Genomic DNA, 22,912 nt, shown 5'->3' with positions numbered 1-22,912 from the left:
TCTGTTTTGAGATACAGATGCTCTAGCATCATAAATGTAGTATTTTGTGACAGAATGACAACATGCAAAATATAAACGTGACTTCTTACCATTTTTTGTTGATATAACGATCGCGAAGCGAATCCAGTCTTTCAGATGTGTGAATAATCCATGAAAGTCCAATAAAATACATCAAATGACCATACATACACAAATGCGTATAATCCGTGAAATATAGATATATAGTCTGTTGTTTACATCCGATTTCGCATGAACGTCTTGTAATAGAATATAATATCACCTACAATCTGAAGACTATCTACGTCGTAACAAACTGTATATGAGGTTACACTATAGGTTCTAATAAACATGCGTTAAAACTTTGTTTTTAAAAGTAGGTGGGAGTATAATCCATAATATACAAATAGCGCTGTTATTTCCGTGAGACATGATAACAGTAGAGGATATCAGCAAAGTGACTTCACTCTACTTACCTGGAGGGTGGAGACCTGTGAGTGGGGTGGAGGGCGGGAAAATTCAAATGGAATGTGAAGACAAGGCTAGTTACGTCACAACGGAGCTGAATTTGAAACTAGGCAATCTGAGACTCAAGGCAGAGGACATTTAGAAACCCGTATCTCACTCAAAACAGCATGGATGGATTTTTTCCAAGTTTGTATGCGTGTGGAAGCACCAGAGACACAAAAGAACACCACAAAACCCAGAAAAAGTGAGTTTTTCATAATATGGGCACTTTAAAGACAGCTACACAGTCAGCAGATTGTGTCACGACCAGCAGATCATTCCACAGTTGTGGAACATCTCCTGAGAAGGTAAGCGCTAATGTTTTTTTACCCTTTTTGAGATGGCAGCACAAGCCGAGCTTTGAATTTGATGCGTGCTGCTAAAGGAGGAGTGACGTGCGCCCTCTTTGGCTCATTGGAGACCACTCTTGCCACTGCGTTCTGAATTATCTATAGGTGTTTGGTCATGCAGGCTGGAAGCCCTGCCAATATCGCATTGCAGTAATCCAGCCTGGACAGGACAAGAGCTTGGACTAGGACCTGCGTAGCATGCTTATTTAGGAAAGGTCTAATTTTCCTAATATTGTAGAGGATGAATCTACAAGAGCGAGCGGTGCTGGCAACATGCTCCGTGAAGCTAAGCCGATCGTCAATGACCACTCCCAGGTTTTTGGCCATCCTGGAAGGCATGATGGTCGAGGAACCTAGCTGAATGGAGAGGTGGTGCTGAATCTTTGGTTCAGATGATATGACAAGCAGTTCTGTCTTCGCAAGGTTAAGCTGGAGATGGTGATCCTTCATCCAGAGTTAGTCCCTCACGCATGCAGAGATGCGGGCAGAAACCGTGGAATTATCAGGGTGGAACAACAAGTGGAGTTGAGTGTCATCCACATAGCAGTGTAAGTAAAAGCCATTTTTTTTGGAAGACAGAGCCCAGGGATGTCATGTATATCGAAAAGAGCAGCGGCTCAAGCACAGAGCCTTGAGGCACCCCGGTATTGAGATGTTGAGGTTCGGAGACGTCACTTCTCCAGGATACCCCAAATGACCTACCTGAGAGGTACGACCAGTGCCGGTCCTAGATGCTGGGGGGCCCTAAGCAAAGCTGTAACTGTAACATACATTTAGAATTTGGTGCCTATTTGACAGAGAAAAGGGGTGTTTGTAGTCTCACTCCCTCAACAAAGACATTGCACTTCCTTCTTTCAATGATGCAAAATGATGATTTTTACATCATTGAAAGAAGGAAGTGCAACACTGAAATCTGTATTTCTCCTGTCTCAGCTGCAACGATGCATGACCATTCAAAAACATGACTGGGGTTCTAACTATACAAAGCTTAATGGAAATGGGTGAAGTGTCCCTTTAAAGCTGTCCCAGAGGTTGACCCCAAATATTTTAAAAAGAGTGTCTGATTTTAAATATTGCAAATCTATCCAAGTCATTATGCACAATTGATCAAACTTTAAAAGGAAGTTAAAAGAACCAACCTCCTTGAATAATTCTAGATTTCCAAAAAGACTCAATTAACAAGAAAAGGTACAACACACAGTACTGTATCAGCAACATTTCTTATAAATTAGCCATAGAGATTCCCTATGCTGGTCAGCAGCTAAAACAATCATATAGTTAGGTTTTTTTGTGTAATCAAAATACATTATTTTATTAAACTATACAATGCGTTACATCCAGTGTTATCCAGTTAACATACTGTTATTAAACGAGTGACATATAATTTAATCCTTTACAAATTTCAAGTCTTCTATTAAGTTTTCTCGACGTGGGCACCATTCTTACCTCTCTCTCTCTCTCTCTCTCATGTCAAATTATCCTGCGTGAGAGCGCGTTCTTGAAGTTCAAAGGGAAAAGCGTGTGTTTTCGCGTCATTTGCATCGCCCCATGCTAGGACGCGTGTGGATGCGTCTTTGCATTGACTTTGTATGTATTCTGCTCGCGCAAATCCTTTATCTTCTTCCCTTGCTTCATGTTTTTTCCCCTTTATTCTGCCCCAGACTGATAGCTTTGTTTTAAATCAATGGTGGGCATATAATATGCGCATCGTTACCAAATAACTCTTCTGCGTCATTCACGCCGCCGTATCTAAATTTGAAGGCTGCAACCTCCGGATGTCGCATATGCGCGCTGCATACGTCATCAAGGCTGATTTATTTAAGTTAAATAAGCATTTCATTTGCAAGTCATAAGCATTATATAACAATTAACCATTAACTAAGAATAATAGTCAACATTATAATTGTTAATATTCTGAAATACGTTTTTATGACGCATATGCAGCCTACAAATGTGACCTCTGAAGGCTGCAGCCTTCGGAAATAAATTCGGAAGTTTGCAAATTATTTAAATTATAGCGTCTTGTTCTCATTAAACATAATAATAATTTTTCTTTGGTATAATGGTTTTAAATAATTCTGAGATCAAGGGGGCCCCCTAGTGGTCCGGGGCCCTATGCAGATTGCGTAATTTGCGTATAGGAAAGACCGGCACCGGGTACGACTTGAACCATAGAAGCGCTGTGTCAGAGACACCCATAGCCATGAGGCTCGACAGGAGGATGCGGTGATTTGGGGTTTGAATTTATTGATAAGCCCCGCTCGTCTGGGCGGAGGGGAAGTCTTGCTATGGTTCATCGCTCCTGTTATAAGATGGTGCGTGTGACTCTGCAGGATTGAGGATTTGAATGTCTCGCTCTGAAATTTACTGGTAGTCTACCATTACTTATCTTGCTTATTTATAGACCCCCTAAATCATCACCCACATTTTTTAATTAATTTGCTGACCTACTATCTTTCGTATGCCCTCTGTATCCATCTATTCTTGCTCTGGGTGAATTTAATATACATGTTGATTCAAACTGCTGTAATTTTGCAAATAATTTTCTTAACAAACTCCTTTGATTTTGTTCAGCATGTAAATTTTCCCACCCACTCAAAAGGCCACACCCTTGACCTTGTTTGCACTACAGGCATCACTCCATCTGATCTCTGTCCTAAGGATCTTTGTGTCTCTGACCATAAAGCTGTACTGTTTAATATTGATGTTCCTGAGCCTCATCGTCTCCCCCGTGCTTTACTCTCCATCACATACAGGAACAAAAAGAACATTAACACAGTGGAGCTATCTGACACACTACAATCCCAACTCACTGAAAAGTCACTTAACATGTGCCCAGACGATCTTGTCTCACTCTATAACTCTTATCTATATGATACCCTAAATAATCTTGCCCCATTAAAAACACACACTGTCTCATTTCTACGCTCTGCCCCATGGTTCACACCAGAGCTGCGCAAAATGAAGGCAGCTGGCCGCCAACTGGAGAGACTAAGCAGAAAGACTGGCCTAACAGTCCATGCTCAGGCATATAAAGACCATGTTCTGGCCTACAAGGAGGCTCTAAATGAGGCTAAATCTCTACATTACTCCACCATCGCCAGAGGCCAGAATAACCCTAGAGCTCTCTTTTCAACTATAAACAACTTACTCCAGCCCAACAAATCCTTTCCACTTACTCCGTCTACTGATCTTTGCTGTGAATTTCTTAATTTTTTTGAAGACAAAATTAACACCATCTATAGGCAACTTCAATTGCACCCCACTACTGATGCACTCAGTGATACCTCCATCACCCCTGTATTACCAGTCCAGTCCTTCTCTGCTTTTACACCTGTGGATGAGCTCTATGTCCTTGACCTTGCCACTAAGGCTAAGTCCTCTACATGCCTCCTGGACCCTATGCCTACCCCACTGGTCAAGGCCTGCATACCGGTGCTGTGTCCCCTCATTGTTCACATTATAAACTCTTCCCTTCTCACTGGTTCTGTCCCTCACTCTCTCAAAACTGCAGCTATCACTCCTGTACTCAAAAAGTCTGGAACAGCTACTGATGAACTTCAAAATTATTGTCCCATCTCAAATCTGCCATTTATTTCTAAACTCCTTGAGCGCACTGTAGCCACACAACTTCAAGAGCACTTGACTGTTTATGGCTTATGGGAAGTCTTCCAGTCTGGTTTTAGGGCTCAGCACAGCTCAGAGACTGCCCTAGTCAAGGTCGTAAATGACCTATTCATTGCGGCTGATACAGGCCATGTTAACATTTTATTACTACTGGACCTCACAGCTGCTTTCGACACCGTCTGTCACAACACACTGCTCACCCGGTTGGAAACACTTTTGGGTATCACTGGCATTCCACTCTCCTGGTTTAAGTCATATCTCACAGCCAGGGAACAGTTTGTCTCCATAGGTAATTTTAGGTCACCCAGTTCACCCCTATCACATGGTGTTCCCCAGGGTTCTGTCCTAGGTCCCCTGCTCTTTGTCATCTACATTCTACCCCTTGGTCATATTCTACGTCAGTATGGTTTAAATTTTCACTGCTATGCTGACGACACACAAATCTATATTCATACTAAGCCCTCCCATACACCCCCCCCCCCCTCCAATCTGGTCGCTTGTCTCGATGCCATAAGTAATTGGATGACACAGAACTTTCTTAGATTAAATCATGACAAAACCAAAGCCATACTCATTGCCACCCCATCTGTTCTGAAAAAGCTAAAACAATCTCAGTTATCCATCCCTGGCTATTTCACCACTACAACCTCTGAAGTCAAAAACCTAGGTGTCATAATTGACTCTACCCTTTCCTTTGACTCCCATATCAAATACATCACTAAAACGGCTTTCTTCCACCTCAAAAACATTTCGAAACTTCGCCCATACCTAAATCATTCCACTGCTGAAACTCTCATACATGCCTTCATAACCTCCAGACTCGACTACTATAATGCCCTGCTTTTTGGTGTCTCAGCTAAGAGATTAGACCGGTTACAATACATATAAAATTCCGCTGCAAGAGTTCTTACCCATACCAGGCCCTGGCAACATATCACTCCCATCCTCCATCAATTACATTGGCTCCCTGTAAACTACCGTATTCAATTCAAAATCATCCTTCTTGTTTTCAAAGCCCAACATAATCTTGCACCCTGTTATCTTTCAAACCTCTTGACCCCTTACCAACCAACACGTAACCTATGCTCTGCTGATGCCCATCTCCTATCCACTCCTACTTCCCACCTCTGTTCCATGGGTGACAGGGCTTTTAGTGTGGCTGGTCCCAAACTCTGGAATTCCCTCCCACTTGCATTACGGCAAAGCACTTCATTGTCCACATTTAAATCCATGCTAAAAACTCATCTTTTCACTCTTGCTTTTTCTACATACTCATAGTGGCACCACTACCTTCTTTTTTGTTCCTCTAATTCACATCTTAATATCTCTATTTTATTTTTATTTCATTACCAAGGTTGTCTCTTTTTGTATATATTACTTATGTTACTAAGTGTATAGTGTACATGTACTGCCCCTGTTTTCTCCTTTCTTTGTTGAATCTATCACTTATGTTATTGTCATTTTATCTTACAGTACAGTGTCCGTGGGTGACTTGAAAGGCGCTTTAAATCAAATGTATTATTATTATTATTATTATTATTAAAAGCAGCAGATAGATCCAGTAAGATCAGCACAGATGATTTGGAGGCTGCCCTTGCCTTCCTTAGGGCTTCAATGACTGAGAGCAGCATAGTCTCAGTGGAGTGACCGCTTTTGAAACCAGACTGATTGCTATCCAGGAGGTTATTTTGTGTGAAGAAAGAGGAGAGCTGGTTAAACTCCACGAGTTCAAGAGTCTTGGCAATGAAGGGAAGAAGAGAAAGGTCTGTAGTTCTCTAGCATAGCAGAATTGAGTGTGGGTTTCTTTAGCAGCGGGGTTATCCGAGCCTCTTTAAATGCCACGGGGAAGGTGCCAGTGGAAAGGGATGAATTGATAATGTGGGTGAGAGCAGGGATAACTGACGGAGAGATGCCCTGAAGGAGATGGGTGGGTATTGAATCTAGCGGGCAGGTAGTTGGATGGTTAGAGGCCAAGACCTTGGAAACATCCGCTTCAGATAGGAGAGAAGAAGGGGAGGGAGCATGTCTCAGAGGTTTGAGCATGCGCAAGAAACGGCGGCTCGGAGAACTGACTGCTGATAGTTTTTGTTTTCTTCACAAAGAAGGAAGCAAAATCATCAGCAAAATTACATCAGTATTTAGATGTAATTCGCTTGTTGGTTCTTGCAATGCCAAGTCAAACACACTTCGGGCCCTATCATACACCAGGCGCCATGCAGCGCAATGCAATTGTCTTTTGCTAGTTTAAGGGCACATGTTTTTTTTTTAAAGACCCACATGGATTACTTATTTGTTTATAATTAATTAACAATGCAACATTCCAGTAAAAAATAAGAATTGTCAGTTTTGATTTTATTGGAACTTTAGGCTTTTCAATTATTTTTGTACAGCATAACACAAAATATACAATCAATCAAAAACATATTTTAAAATAAATGAAATTGATTCACCTTCAGTTTCTCGAGAGTCGATGTTTAAAATCAGCACTGTAAAAAGAAAGAAAGAGAAAAACTTACAGTTTAAACATGAAGCTGATAAACCATCTGAAAGTAAAATACTTTAATTTATATTATTTGTGTGTGTGTGCGTGCATGCGTGTGTGTAGTGTTGGGCAACAGCCAAAACAAACTAAACAACACTTCTTAAGGCTGCACTTGCACTTTCTGCCATACATAAAAATTTTACAAATAATTAGTTTTTTTAAAGTATGTTAAGAAAGGGTCATGAATTGAGAAATCAAATTTCCCTTGATCTTTGACCTTTAAGAGGTTGTTGTGCCATAAATTCTTTAGAACTTCCTCCAGAAACAGCACTTATTGAAAGCAAGCTCTCAAAACATTTAATGTCAGATTTTCAACACCTACTTCTTTTGCTTCTTAAGCCCCGCCCACCAATTCACACAAGCAATAAAATTATAGAGCCTTTAGAGAATAGCAAGACATTGTACGGTCTCTACATTCCCTTTCTTGTGATCCTAAAATTTATAAATTGTAAATGACTTTTAACAAAATTTCAGATTGCATCAATAAGACCCTCTGTGCTTGTTCACTTTACCATATATTAGTTTTTAAACAATACAAAGTACAACACAAAGAAACTGAGAATAAAAGATAATGCAGTACTAGAACTATTCAACCTATTCCTGTTTAACAATGTAAGATTACCAAACTAAACTACACTACAAAAGGAAAACACTGATTTCATAAAAGACTTAAAAGTGATCATCATGGTGCATACATTATATGTCTTCAAGTTCCTTAAGAAAACATTCTTGCTGAAATTTCTTGCACACAACTGATACATTTGCTTCAACAAAATGCAACTCAAAAACAAGGTGATGATGTTACGAATATATTAAAAAGTGTGTGATGTAATTCAGCCCCACAGATACACAAAATTCTAGCAGAAACACTGATATCTTATTGTATTCAGTACACAGTACAATTTAATCATCCATGGACATTCAGCTACATCAGCTGTCAATGAACCAAGAAATGCAACTTCCTTATTTGTCTCATCAGTCGCAGCATTTACCTCGTTTTGCAAACTTTTGCATAATATCCCTATATGACAACGATTGCATATTGCATTCTTTGCTGGGAACTGTTGGGTATTTTGTGTCACCGCATCTCAAACACTGTGTTTGCTTTTTTTGGCCTTTCTTGAGCTGTGCATTTTGCTTTATTACTATTATTTTGTTAAGCCCACTGTACAGTAGCTGCATGTTTACAAATTGCATTTAATGTTTTTTTTATTTGTTCACTCTGTCAAACTCTTGCCACAGCTTTCTGTAGTGTTAATTCAAGTTATATGTGTTCTGACAGCTTTTTATCTATAAGTTCCAATACAAGATCATCTCATCGTGCAACTATAAAGTGATAATTCAGTCGATTCTTTACTGTAACATACTCACTTGCTTCACAAGTGCTCAAATGAAGCAATGTTAACATGTCTTCAGCTTCCTCACCCATCATATACAAACGTACAACAAAACTCTTTGAACATCTTTTGCATTTTTAATAATTATGCCTATCCTCATACACGGTAAAAAGAAAAATGCAGCATGAAGTTAAAACAACTTGGTTTTGCAAGTCAATTCAACCTTTAAGTTGACTTAACTTATAAAAACAAAGTTGAAACTGTTTTACTCAATTTTTTTAAAGTTTAACATTAAAAATATATACTGATTTGACAAAAATGCTGCATATTTTTTACAGTGTATGCACTCCGACAATCATTTGTATACATGATATATAACAGGGGTGACAACCATGTGGTGAACCCGTAAAACAAAACTATTTGGAATAAGCATTGTTGACTTCAACAACACACTGTGGTCTTTCTATAAAAAAATCTAAAATTCATCCAGCAACATTTAAATCAATATTAAAATTAAATATTAATTACTCTTTTAAAAAATGTGACAATAAATAAAAAATAAATAAATATTTATAAATAGCAGAAGAGAAATCAATAAATAACAATCTGGCACATGTCTTAGGTTTCTCCAAATATTTGTAAACCAAATTTAAAAGATAGAGAATAGCATCCTTCACACCTCTACCCTAAGGTTATAGCCTCAGTCTGCTGTGGAATCAAAATTTTTTCAAGACATTTCATAAATAATGACATCATTGCACTGGTCTAAAATATTATTATAAAAACTATATTTGACAGTAATACTGCGACACACGTTAACAGTGCATTTACTATAATAACGTAACAGATCGTTTAAAATGTGCGTATTTATACATTTTTTTACCAAAAATACCCCTACTGTTCTGACTGTCATGAATATTTAAACTTTTTTATATACAGTAGACACTTTTTTCTTTCATTTACATCTGCAGATGTGCATTACAGACAAGTGCACAATATTGAGGAATTTGTATTGCTTGAAAAAACACTTTATATAAAGGCTTAATCATCAAGTTTGCAGCAAGTACCAAAATTCAGCTTCATATCAGCTACAGAATCACAGTTACACAAAATATCTCTGGTGTTTGTGCTGTTTACAGGTTTAACACTATCAACACAACTGACTGACTGTTTCATACAAACATCTTTCACACATATAATCATGAGAAGAGCATGAACAGATTTGGTAAAAATACAGGAGCAGTAAATCTCTTGATCATGTAAACGGGACAGTAATTCATGTGAAGTCAAATCCATAGAGAAGATAATACTCACAGAGAACTAGAGGAAGAGAAATCCACTCCATACTGATCTACCGATGACTGACACTTAAACAAACACTTCCTCTATAACAACATGTACATACCCTGCCTACAACTTTACATACCATCTGTCCTAAACAGTATTTAAAGCTAGAATTAGTGTCCCAAATCATATGTTGAAACAAGTATCTTGATAATACTTGGAGGACATACTGTAAGTATAGACCTATAAACAACCTAACTGCTGATATTACCCACATCTCATTGTGAGAGGGAAGTGTTTGATTATGTTTTACTGAAAACTAGATATTATATAAAGTGAACATTGCATAAGACATAATGAATGAACAAAAGCTAAAATGTAAAGAGAAGTTGTCTTTAGATGTGTGTGAGATAGTACATGATAACTGGATGTGTCTTGACAAAAACAACCACTTCTGTTGTGTGTTAAAATGTCCAAGAACTTGCACAATCTTTAACTGTACATTTACACTGACCAACATTATAAACACAACAGTTTTGTTTTTTCCCACATTTCTCATGAGCTGAACTCAAAGATCATAGGGTGCTTTCACATCTGCAGAACCACAACTGGTTCATTTGGTCCAGACGAAAGGCAAAAAATATAAATTGTAGCTTGTCCACACCGATTGTTCTGGTCCGCACCAGTTGAAACGAACCAAAATGCAGTCATGTGATAACATCCACATCCCTCATTGGCCACATGTCTTTGAATGCATTTCCTAAATTGCTTCTCGATTGGTGAGAATCAATGTGCGGGAAATTTATACAAGACCAACAAGTAAACAAATGGAGGAAAATACAGCAGACACTATGGAGAGACGACTGCACGCTGTAATTAAGTGTGTGGTTGTTATATACTAAAGCAATAAGCCCCAAGAAGCAGTGGGTTACCAGTGCATTTTATAACATTTTATAACGACGTGAAGCGGAGTGCCTAAAACCCCCTTAGCTGTTATAAAATGCACTGTAACCCCACTGCTTCACGGGGGTTATTGCTTTTATAAAACGGTTACTTCATATTCATAACGTTAGCGGGATTTTATAAAACAAAACACAAATAAGCTGTAATTATATTAGTACACATATTACTCTTCCGCCAAACAAAGTAGTCCCTTAGAATCAAGTGTGACTGAAACAGAGCGTGAAGCTGGGTTAATTTTGGTTAATCGGTCTCATGCCACTAGTTATCAACTTCTCAACTAGGTTTAAACCCTAAGTTTATGATTATTCATCCTGTACACGCAGATGATAAGCTGACGTTTTCAGTGAACAGCCAATAGCGTTTAAAACAGAAAAAAAGAGGTGTGCGTAATTCTCTATTGAAGAAAGTAAAATGCGCTAATATGAGGAGTTTATAAGCATATGCGCATTGCAGAAAGCAACAATATTTGCTTTAATTAAGTTTATAAGTATTTTGCTGTACATTAAGTCTCACAATGAGGATAAAACCGATTGAAAACTCAGTCATAGAGTCAGTCATTCAATTCAATTCAATTCAATTTTATTTATATAGCGCTTTTCACAAAAGTCAATTGTTTCAAAGCAGCATTACATAAATAGAAGCAGTGAAAAGCACAGAAAAACGACAGATAGCACAACAAAATACATGATAGCATGAGCAGTTAAATTTGCTGCGGCTATGACTCAATATTATAAGTGCACGTATTACTAAAGCAACGTATAGAAGAGGAAGCTAGGTAAAGCCCAAAAAGGCTTTTTAAATGACTTATAAAAGCAGTCATAACCAACTCAACGCAGTCATAACCAACATATTTCTTGTAATTATTAAATATTAATAAAACAAAGTTTTTGATAACACAGGGACAATACAGTGCATGAATAATGACACAAAGATATTGAGGAGTCAAAATAAAAAAAATTATTATAATGAAAAGACTGTAATTATATTCAACCTGAAAAAAGAATAAAATTGCATTAATTTAAAATGTTGAGTAATTGCAAAGTTGTCTTTATTGTCCTTGTGTGCTTTTTTGTTAACACTAAAAGGATAACTGTGTCATGCGTCAGACTTGCATCACAATATGCTTATAGCTGATTGGTCCAGTTTGGAATTTGCAATTCTTAACCAGAATAAAACCTCCAGAACAGATTAGCCGTGTAGCACAAGTTCCCATGGCAATGAACACCACTTAAAATCAATCCACCGTCATAAAAGTTTGCTTAAACTAAACCCAAACTTACCGGGGTAACCACTGAAACCAGCTTTGTGCAACAGGCCAAAGGTTATCCTCAGTTTCCACTTTTAGGTGTGTTTGACTTCATGTAGCACCATGCGAAACGATCGGTGTGTGAAATCAAAAGTATTGTGTTGCTCTCACTATACTTGATGTCAAAAGCCAATAGACCTGCACAGCACAGCATATGTGGAAGCAGCACTTGAGGCATCTAGCACACACCTCGGTTTCTTCTGTGTATAAGCTTAGATTATAATGTAATGGATTTAAAACTTTGATTTCATGATGTCATCTTTGAACATGATATGCAAGTCCTGTCAGATAAATTCCTGTCGACAATGAAGGTAAAGACTACAACTCTCATCATGCACCTGCTTTTCTTTTTTCCGTCAAAGTCATTAATTTCAAGAGGATTTATAATAATACAATTATAGTTTTCTGAATAATGAAATATATATTTTTGTCTACCACAATAATTAAAAAATTGTAAATACCTTTAGATTAAAAGATTTTCAAGATCATAAGAAACATTTCATTCAAGTGACTCTAAACTTGTGAACCTTTGAACTAGTTTATTACTAATGATTAGCAGAAATTGGCTAAAATATCAACCTAACTAGAAAACAGACTACAAAAGTCATGTATGTGTTAGTATTTGTATACAGTATGTGTATATTTACAGTATTTACAGTATGTGTACATTTATTCTGTAAAGCGCTTTTAATTCTCTATGCATATTGTTTAAAAGTTACTTTATAAAGAAAAATGGCTGACCTAGCCAGCAAGCCCTTAGTTAGCAAGCTGAATGGGGCAGCGGCGGATGTCTAAGGAGATGAAGAATAAACATTGAAAAAATAGAGACTCAACAGAATAAGCTCTCAGACTGGCACATATTTAAACAACTAAAAACAAAGCATAAATCTGTACATACAGACAGAGAGGAACATCACTGTAAAATGATGAACACAACTCATCCAACCTTTAGAATAATTTCCTACATCAACATTATTTTATCCGTATATATTCCAGCTACATCCAGTGATAATGACTATATAAACTTATTTGATGAATTTCAGTAAAATAATCAAATATAAGTGATCTAACAAACATACTCAGACAGATGTTTTACTTCTCAATCTGTAGCATTTGACAACCAGCACAACTGTTGCTAACAAATATGGAGAGACTGCCAGCAGGAAAAGGAAAATCTTGGGATCAAACATCTCCTGATAAACACCTGAAACTGAAACACATGTTATCATGCAGTATATCTGAACAACAACAACAAACAAAATCACTTGAGATCATTTCTATAGACTCTCACCTCTGACTGAGATCCAGCTCTTTGGAGACTCTCCTCTCTCTGGGTGTTTACAGTAGTAGAAACCCTCATGTGACTTTGAGACTGTAGGGATGATCATCATGTCTCCTGTAGTCTGTACCACTGATCCATCTTTATAAAATACTGCTGTAAGGTTAGAGGGGTTTTTATCTCGATATAAACAGCGTAGAGTCAGAGGATCTCCTTCAGTCACAGGATGAACAGGACTGTCCAGAATCACATCAGCATCTACAAAAAGAAAGGAAATGACTGATGATTATAAATTATGATTTTGATTTCTACATTTTCTATTTTATTGCTTCACCTGCAAGATGATAAAACCATAGTACCAGCCCAGCACACCCTGAAAACCACCCGCTTCATTATTTTGTGCATTGTTAAGCATTAATGGCAGCATTTCTAAAAAATGTATATCTTGGCAATAACTTTAGTGATGTTTTGATTTAATATGCACCAAATTAACTGAAATTACTGAACAATATTGAATTTTGCACTTGTTGTTTATGCATTAATTGTAAAGATGTATGTCTCTAAGAATAATAAATGCAGACTTGTAAACTCACAGTGTACTGAGATATTAACAGGATGAAGTTTCTCTCCAGATTCAGACTGACACCAGTACACTCCAGTATCAGATGTGATGAGAGAACTGATTCTACATGTAGATCCTGTTTCTGATCCATAGGTTAGTGATGAACAAGGGTTTACTTTATCTTCTGTGTATGGTCTCACTGTCCATCCAGTAGAGTTACTGTGATCCTCACAGTTCAGGTAGAGAGATTCAGATGAGAAGTGTTGAGATCTGTTGGGTCTGATGATCAGAGAGACTGAAGGAGAAACACCTGAGAAGAAAATGACAGAAAATCATCTTTATAAGAGATAAATGAATAAATGAATGATATAACACATAGTGTGTAAGAGATTGTTGTTGTTTAGTTGTGTGTGATGAACTCACCAGTGATCCACAGTGTTTGTGTGTTACTGTACTCTGTGTGATAGACTGGATCTCCTCTCGCTGCTCTGCACATATAAACTCCTGTGTGATTCACAGTCACTGAACTCACTGTGTAGATGCCTTTAGATCCTCCACTGCTGTTTATGAGCTGATAATCATCTTTATTCACTGAAGAGTCAAAATTTTATTTAACCCTTAAAATGTTCTGAGTAATACCAGTTGATGTATTTGTTATGAGATGAATGATATATTACCTGAGTAAAGACTCTGTAGAGTGAACCAGCTGAATGTCCAGCCTGTAGATGAATTTATAACCTCACACATCAGAGTCACTGAATCTCCTTCAGTCAACCACTGCTGTGGAGAAACACTTAAAACTGTCTGTGGTTTATCTGAAAGTGATCAATCTCTCATGAATAACATGTTACACTTTATCTCTTCACACTAATAATGATGAACAAACATATAAACTCACCTGATGATACAGTCAGTGTAACAGCATCACTCATCTCAGTGTTTTGTTCACGTATCTTTCCTCTACAGGTGTATTTACCACTGTCAGTCTGTTGAATGTTGTTGATTTTACACTCTTGTGTGTTGCATTGTGTGATTATATTTCTGTTGTTTGTCTTCTCTACAGTCCAGCTGTATGTCCACTCAGTGTCTCCTGTATCCTGTATTTCACATTTCAGAGTAACAGTTTCTCCTCTGAACAGCTGTTTGTCAGGATTAACACTTACTACCGGTTTCCCTGTATAAACACAATTCATTTTTATAATTAATTCATCATTATAGCATATCATGTAAACTACTCAACAAAACACATGTACACACCATTTCATATAGTTGAACACTAAATTTGATTTATGCAAACAATAACAGACCATAGTTGGGGAAGGAGCAATATTTTGGGTGGTATAAATAAGAACATCATGTTTGTTTTAAACTTGGATGAATTTCTTTCCTCCGTAGAAGCACAACAAGTACATATTGAAAAGATTGTCAGATTTACACTCACCTTTAACATTTATCCACAGTCCATCACTGTAGTCTGTGTAATAGTCTGGTTTTCCTCTTCCAGCTCTACACCAGTACTGACCTCCATTTGAAACTCTATTGATTGTGTAAGAGTTTGTTTCTGTTGTCATCTTCTCAGTGTTTTGTGTGTGTTTGTACCAGTAGAACTTCCATCCAGTAGACTGATCAATGTGACACTTCAGAGTCACTGTGTTACCTGTCAGTACAGATCCTTCAGTATCTGATGTGAGTTTAGGTTTAAGTTTTGATCCTGCAAGAGAATTAAACACACAGAGTCTCTGTTTACAGTGTAGCGCTTCAGTTGTGTTACAGATATCTCCAGTTACTGAACTGATCCTCTCTCACACTTCAGTCTCTCCAATTACTGATGTTTCTTTTTGCATTGGAAATTACAAGTAGCTTTTTGGGATATTGAACTTTTTTAATGTGTATCTCTTATTTAGAAATAGTTAAATTCTCTTGCACATGTTGTATAGGGCAGGTCCCTCTTGTAGAAGTGCTTTTAATCCTCAGTATATAACCTGGTAAACTGGGCCCAATAACATCTGGGAAATGGATTATGAAAACTAGCCTTCCGGCTATTGGGTACATTTACTTTTGTTGATGTTGATCAATGTACTGTACATTGTCCCTTTTAAACTAAATATTTAAATAAACTACATGTTAAAATCAGATTTGTTATGATGAGTTGAATATGACTGTATATTGTGAATGATGATAAACAGACTCACCTGATACTGTCAGTGTAACTGCATTACTTGTGTTTGAGTATCGTGATCCTCTGGTCTCTGTTCCTCTACAGGTGTATTTACCTGCGTCAGACTCAGCAACAGATCTGATTGTGTAATGCTGGAGTTCATTTTGCTGGATGATTGAATCATCTTTATACCAGCTGTACTGCCAGCTGCTGACTCCTCCTCCATTGATGACACATCTGAGATTGACAGTTTCTCCTCTGAATACATGATCAGCAGCCCAAACAGACACTTGAGGTGTTGGTCTTTCTGTACAATGACAACAATTCATACTGTAAATAATGTGAAATGATGTATAATGTATTCATGGTCTAGAACTGTAATTGCCACGTGATCAGTGTCTTAGGAAATAATTGTATAATGATATTAAACAAAGTGTATGTGAGTATAAATACTTACCCTGTACTGTCAATTTTATTGGTTCACTGTATTGTGTGTCAAAGTGAGGGTTTTCTCCTCTTCTGCCTATACACCAGTACTCTCCTCCATCAAAAACTCCCACAGATCGAATTGTTTTAGTTTTGTTAGCTTCATAATATGTCTTTGATGATGTAACAAAGAAAAAACTCCATCCAGTGGACTGATTTACTTTACAGGTCAGAGTAACTGTGTCTCCAATGAACACAGATGTCTGTGGCAGCACATTCAGAATTGGTTTTATATCTGCCAATATAAAATCATTGAGAGATGTGAAAGTTTTTCCTAAAAAACCTTCTTTCTGTAACTGGTAACAATGAGCATGTTAAAGCAATTAATAAATCATACAGTATATAAAATGTGTCAGTTTTGTGTTGATTCAGAGCTGTTGTCATCTAAAACCCTAACAGGAGTGACATCATCTCTTCATCTCTATTATTTCTGTCCAACTGCCTTGAAAAACTGACAGCTTGTCTGATCCAAAAGTAGATACAGAAAACACCACACAAAGGGACATCTGGCACTATTTATTACTCTTTTTGAAAAATGTGATCCAGACATCCTCTGCTTAGTAAGAGCTTTCATTTTCTGCTGATCACCATAACAGACAAAGAGCTGACCTGAGGTCCTAAAGCTTTGAGTTCGGTCCACGTACAGTCGCAGTGCGTGTACAGGACATAATGAAGCCATGGCTGGGTCTGCCTCCTCCTAAGGCAGTGCTTGGAGGCTCACCACCTGATCTCTGAAAGGAGTGGTGGGAACCTTGGGCCTGTAGCCGGGCCGGGGTCTTAGTGTTACGCCAATTCAGCAGGCCTGAATTGAAGGCATGAATTGTTGACTGGGAATGCATGGGAGGTCCCTTATCCTCTTAACCAAGGCCAATGCGAGTCTAAGTTTTCATTGTTAGAAACTTGACATTTACAGACTGCAGAGGCTCGAATGGAGGATTCTGTGAGGTTTTCAGCACCATGGACAGATCCCAAGGAGGAATAAAAGGTAGCTACAGGGGATTTAGCCATCGTGCACCACTTAAAAACCTTATAACCAGATTGTGCTGAATCACTGACCTACCTTTTCTCAGAGTGTGAAGATATCGCAGCAATGTCTACTTTAATGGTGGAGAGGGACAGCCACCTCTCCAAAAGCACAACGTTGACAGGGAATTCTCAAGGTTTCCTGGTTGAGAACACCAGGCGACAAACAGGTTCTGTGCAAGAAGGCTCACTGGGGGAAGCGCATATTTGCGCAGACCCTGCAGCCAGCTGTGTGTCAGTGCATCCACACAGAGTGTAAAAAGTGTGCGCATGTGAAAGTGGTCTGCCACTGTATTGAGTGACCCCAGGATGTGAATGACATGAGAGGAATTCAGATTCTTCTGATTCCATATGAGGAGATAAGGGGCGAGATCCGACGGGTGACGAGAGCACAAATTGCCTTGGCGATTGCAACATTCGAGTGTTGTTAGTGCAAACTAATAATAAACAAATCTTTGCCTTGAAGCTTGTTGCCGAAACAGACGAGAACATGATATAAAGCCCACAACTCAAAGCAATGTTTATGCCAGTGCAGCTGGGGTGTCGTCCAGACCCCTAAGGGTGCAAGCCCGTCATACGTGACCTGTCTCAGAGCCACACCAGCCCAGAGAAATGTTAGGTCTGACCACAGAGTGAAAGTGGTTGTTGAACATTGAAGCAAAGATGCTAAACAGTCTCATATAGAGCAGCCGAGCGGTATCACAGCCACTGCTGCTGCCATATGCCCCAGGGGCCATTAAAATAGTTTCAGTGGGACTGCGTTCTTGCCTTTGAAGGTATTCAAGCAAGTCAGTATCAACTGTACATGCGCTTCTGTACATGCTGTTAGATCGACCAAATCCAATTCCAAACAGAGAAAAGAGATCTTCTGCATCGTGGCTGGGCAGGTGAGACTCCGCTGTGAGGTGCCCAAGCTGCTCAAAACACTCGCTGACAATTGAGGAAGAGGAGGACGATGGGTTATGAGCCCGGTCTTATCTTCAGAGTTCCTCAGAAGACCTGGAGAGGGAGGGAAACATGCTCTTGTTCACTTGTGGGTGCTGGCTGAAAAGCCAGAGAAATAGAAAAGAGTCTTCTGCCCGGCCCTCTCTGGGGGAAGAGCAGTCCCCTGCGTCTCCAGGTCACCCGACCCAGCGGAGCTTACACCCTTTTCTTTTGGTGCAGTGGGTTGAGCGGGCTGTTTACAGATGCTGTCAGTGCAGATGACTCCTTGCAGGCCCGCGATTGGCTGGTCTCTTCAGAACAGGAACCCACTGTAACCTTTAACGGCTCCATCAACGAGAGAGGTGAGGGGTGATGGCTGAAACGGCTGGTTCTGGGAGGAAAACAGGGTTTTCCACAATCGAGCCAGCTCATCATGCACCTCAGAGAAGAATGGTATGCGAGGTGAGGGCTGAGATGCCCGAGCAACCCCGAAGTACCATTTGTAGAGGCAGGACGGTTCGGGTGGGGGATGTTGAATCCACACCTAGCCGATTGCCACCGCCATCCGAGAGCATGGCTGCCATCTCGAGGTCGAACACAGGCTCCACAATCCTACCTGAAGGTAGGAGCAGATCCGAGTCTGCGTCCGAAATAGACGCCCCCCCGCCGATACTACGACAGAAATAGAATCCTAGTAAGATTCTATGTCTGAGATCGAGGGCGTCGTAGAACATGCGCCATCGGTTTCCATCGACGCCTTAAATGGATGTGGATCAGGGTGCTGAGAGCCACTGGATGAACCAGCGTATCGATTTAGCACCGTTATAAAGAGATGGTCCTTCCAGAGCTTTGCCACCACACGTTTAACGGGGCTCAGCAACAGAAAGGGGGAACCGTCTCCGCAAATCCACGAGGGTCATATTCACACAAGTGTCACACCCAGGGGCTGGCTGTTACTTTGCTAAGCCACGCCCCTTCTCAACTTCCACCTCGAGGAGGTCCCCAAAGCCAACCCAATGACCAGACAACAACGAGGACAGATAAGTAATAAAACAATCTTTATTTAAATATTTAAAATGTACTGGGGAAATGGGGAAAGGGAAATTAAAACTAATCTCAAGCTCTGCCCTCCAGGTGGGCCACGGCCAAAAGTGTGTCAGATAGCAAGGGGGCCACAGGGGGGGTCTAGGGCTAGGACCAAAAGGGGAGACGTGAAAAGCAGGCTCCTGCCTGTTCCCGTTATCCGTGGCGCCCTCCTCTTCTTTCCTGGAGGCAAATGTAAAATAGTGTGAGTATATTGGGGTTAGCCCTCTGTACCTGAATTCAGCTCTGCGGGGACTTCACCTCTCAGATGTATACAAATGCTGATATCCAGCTCACTCTCCTTCCTTCCTCGTGCCTCCGGCGGCAGCTTGGCGGTATACAACTATTTGTAAGTGTAACGTTCCACAGTTCGTCCTCCTAATGCTTTGCTCCTTTTCCCCTCTTGTTCCACAGATCGCAGCTTGGACACAAAAGAAACAGTTAAGTTGGACTCTGGATGCTTCTCACCTCTCTGCTGTTTACAGCTCTTGGTAGGTATAGCTTTCCACAGTTCGTTCTCCTAATGTTCACTCTCGTTCTCCTTTTTCCCCACAGGTGGCAGCTTAGACACAAAAGCACTGTTAATTTGGACTTTGGATGCTTCTCCCCTCTCCTGCTGTTACAGCTTTCGGTAGGTATAACTTTCCACAGTTTATTCTCCTAATGTTCACCCTCGTTCTCCTTTTTCTCCACAGGTGGCAGCTTGGACACAAAAGCACTGTTAACTTGGACTTTGGATGCCTCTCACCTCTCTGCTGTTTACAGCTCTTGGTAGGTATAGCTTTCCACAGTTCGTTCTCTTACTTTGAGCAGACTTTGGATGCTTCTCCCCTCTCCTGCTGTTACAGCTTTCGGTAGGTATAACTTTCCACAGTTTATTCTCCTAATGTTCACCCTCGTTCTCCTTTTTCTCCACAGGTGGCAGCTTGGACACAAAAGCACTGTTAACTTGGACTTTGGATGCCTCTCACCTCTCTGCTGTTTACAGCTCTTGGTAGGTATAGCTTTCCACAGTTCGTTCTCCTGACGTTCACTCTCGTTCTCCTTTTTCCACAGGTAGCAGCTTAGACACAAAAGCACGGTTAACTTGGACTTTGGATGCTTCTCACCTCTCCTGCTGTTACAGCTTTCGGTAGGTATAACTTTCCACAGTTTATTCTCCTAATGTTCACTCTCGTTCTCCTTTTCCTCCACAGGTGGCAGCTGTGACACAAAAGCACTGTTAATTTGGACTTTGGATGCTTCTCACCTCTCTGCTGTTTACAGCTCTTGGTAGGTATAGCTTTCCACAGTTCGTTCTCCTGACGTTCACTCTCATTCTCCTTTTTCCACAGGTAGCAGCTTAGACACAAAAGCACGGTTAACTTGGACTTTGGATGCTTCTCACCTCTCCTGCTGTTACAGCTTTCGGTAGGTATAACTTTCCACAGTTTATTCTCCTAATGTTCACTCTCGTTCTCCTTTTCCTCCACAGGTGGCAGCTGTGACACAAAAGCACTGTTAATTTGGACTTTGGATGCTTCTCACCTCTCTGCTGTTTACAGCTCTTGGTAGGTATAGCTTTCCACAGTTCGTTCTCCTGACGTTCACTCTTGTTCTCCTTTTTCCACAGGTGGCAGCTGTGACACAAAAGCACTGTTAATTTGGACTTTGGATGCTTCTCACCTCTCTGCTGCTTACAGCTCTTGGTAGGTATAGCTTTCCACAGTTCGTTCTCCTGACGTTCACTCTCATTCTCCTTTTTCCACAGGTCGCCGGGGCAAAACCCTCGCGGCGAATCCGATGGTCGAGCAGAGGGGCGAAGATGACACACCGTCTCACCGGGTCGAGCGCTGCCCTATCCTCGCTACCCGTAGGGCGATCGAATACTGGACAGGGGCGCCCCTTTGTAGAGACCACGGGGCGGCGGACCTCCTTTGCCTACTAACTCTGCGACAAGGGCATACACAGGTAAGGTATCAATGCAAACAACCCGTATTCATACTCACACTCGCTGACAGCTTCTAATCTTCACCGCCGTTCCCCGAAATCTGCCGATATACAGACGGGGACGGCTTCCAGAGACCCACGTCGTCACTTCACACTCCAAACAGCACACTACGTATAATAGATGGTTCTTCTGAGGATCGTTAGCCTCTCCGTCTCTTTCTCAGTGAAAATGGATGATGCGGGGTTACGTCTGACAAGACACACAGCACTTGCACAGCAACCCACAGCAAATACACAGCACCACTTCAACGTGAAAAGTTAGCAAATTACAAGGACTCACCCACCACACTATCAGTGTACACAACAAAAGACGCCCGGCGTCCTCCACTTCACTTGGGCTGGATGAGGGCGATGGTAATACGACCTGGATGAATATTCCGTTGCTGTGGCTGCTCGGATAAACGTTTCTGCGGCTCACCTACCACGCTGGATCAGGGGTAGGGCCGCCCTCCTTCTCCTGGAGGTATTCAACGAATGCACAGGTTAGTTTTATACTTTGTCCCAACACAGGAGTTGATACTCACAGCGGTCCGCCCTTGTTTACGTTGCAAAGCACAATCCGTTTCCTTCCTCCTTTACTCCTTTAAACGTGTCACTTAGACTGATGTTTCTTCTACCCGTAGGGTTTTCCTATGACTCCAGCGTTTCCACCGCAGACTGCAAACGAGAGAGAAAGTATAGACAGCCACCAATGCCTATGGAACGAGCACAGCTCTGCACCTCCACACACACACTAACTCCTAAAAGCACACGGGGTGCTCCTTTAAGAGATCCACAGCTCGCCTTCCTTTCGCCTCTTGTGGCTCCGTCCTCTTTCCGCGCGCTTCCTAGCGCAGCCCGGATCAACAGAGCCTTCGGGCTCTTCAAAAGGTGCGTGTCTTTTTCCTGCCTTTGGCAAAAGGAGCTTCCCCGTGTCAATCGCCTCCTTTTCTGTGTTCCTGCAGAGCTATTTAAGTGCTTCATTCTCCCACAGCCTCCAATCACACTTTGCTTTATTAATTCATTGCACCTGTAGCGAATTTGGCTTCGTTTGTTGCTATAGAGAACCAGGAAGTAAACCGGTGCATAAAAAAATCTGCCCGGGCGGAACCTTTCCTCTCCATTTTTGGTTCCGCCCTAAGTCACCTTGTGACACAAGCAGAACATGAGCCCTCCATGAAAACTGCCTTAGCATGCTGGATGCCCAAGTACGAAAGACAGAGATTGTGACCATACTTAGGACCCATATTTTTGCCAAATTTGGAACTGCACGGACAAAATGATATCTTTAGAAAGACGTATTTTGAGCAAAAAGCAAAAATAATTCCATATTTGTGACGAACTTTTCATAGAGATCCCATTCAGAGCGATCTTTAAAACAGACACGGACATGCAGCCGCTTGCCATAGGGCAATACTTCCGGTTTTAAAAAGTAGCGGAAGGGCGCCACCTGGTGGATAATAGCGGTATTGCGGAAAGACGGAAAATCTCGTCATTGGCGGGGAAGCGTTTTCTC

General features: G+C 40.5%; 1 pseudogene; it reads right to left on the bottom strand.

Moving 5' to 3' along the window:
• Positions 1-22,912, bottom strand: part of LOC135733730 (Fc receptor-like protein 5) — a 48,261-nt pseudogene that overhangs the window by 21,143 nt on the left and 4,206 nt on the right.

The sequence above is a fragment of the Paramisgurnus dabryanus genome, chromosome 3, assembly GCF_030506205.2.
Source record: "Paramisgurnus dabryanus chromosome 3, PD_genome_1.1, whole genome shotgun sequence".
NCBI classification, from domain to species: Eukaryota; Metazoa; Chordata; class Actinopteri; order Cypriniformes; family Cobitidae; genus Paramisgurnus; species Paramisgurnus dabryanus.
The sequence above is the reverse complement of the archived record's forward strand: the minus strand, read 5'-3'. Positions and strand labels throughout refer to the sequence as shown.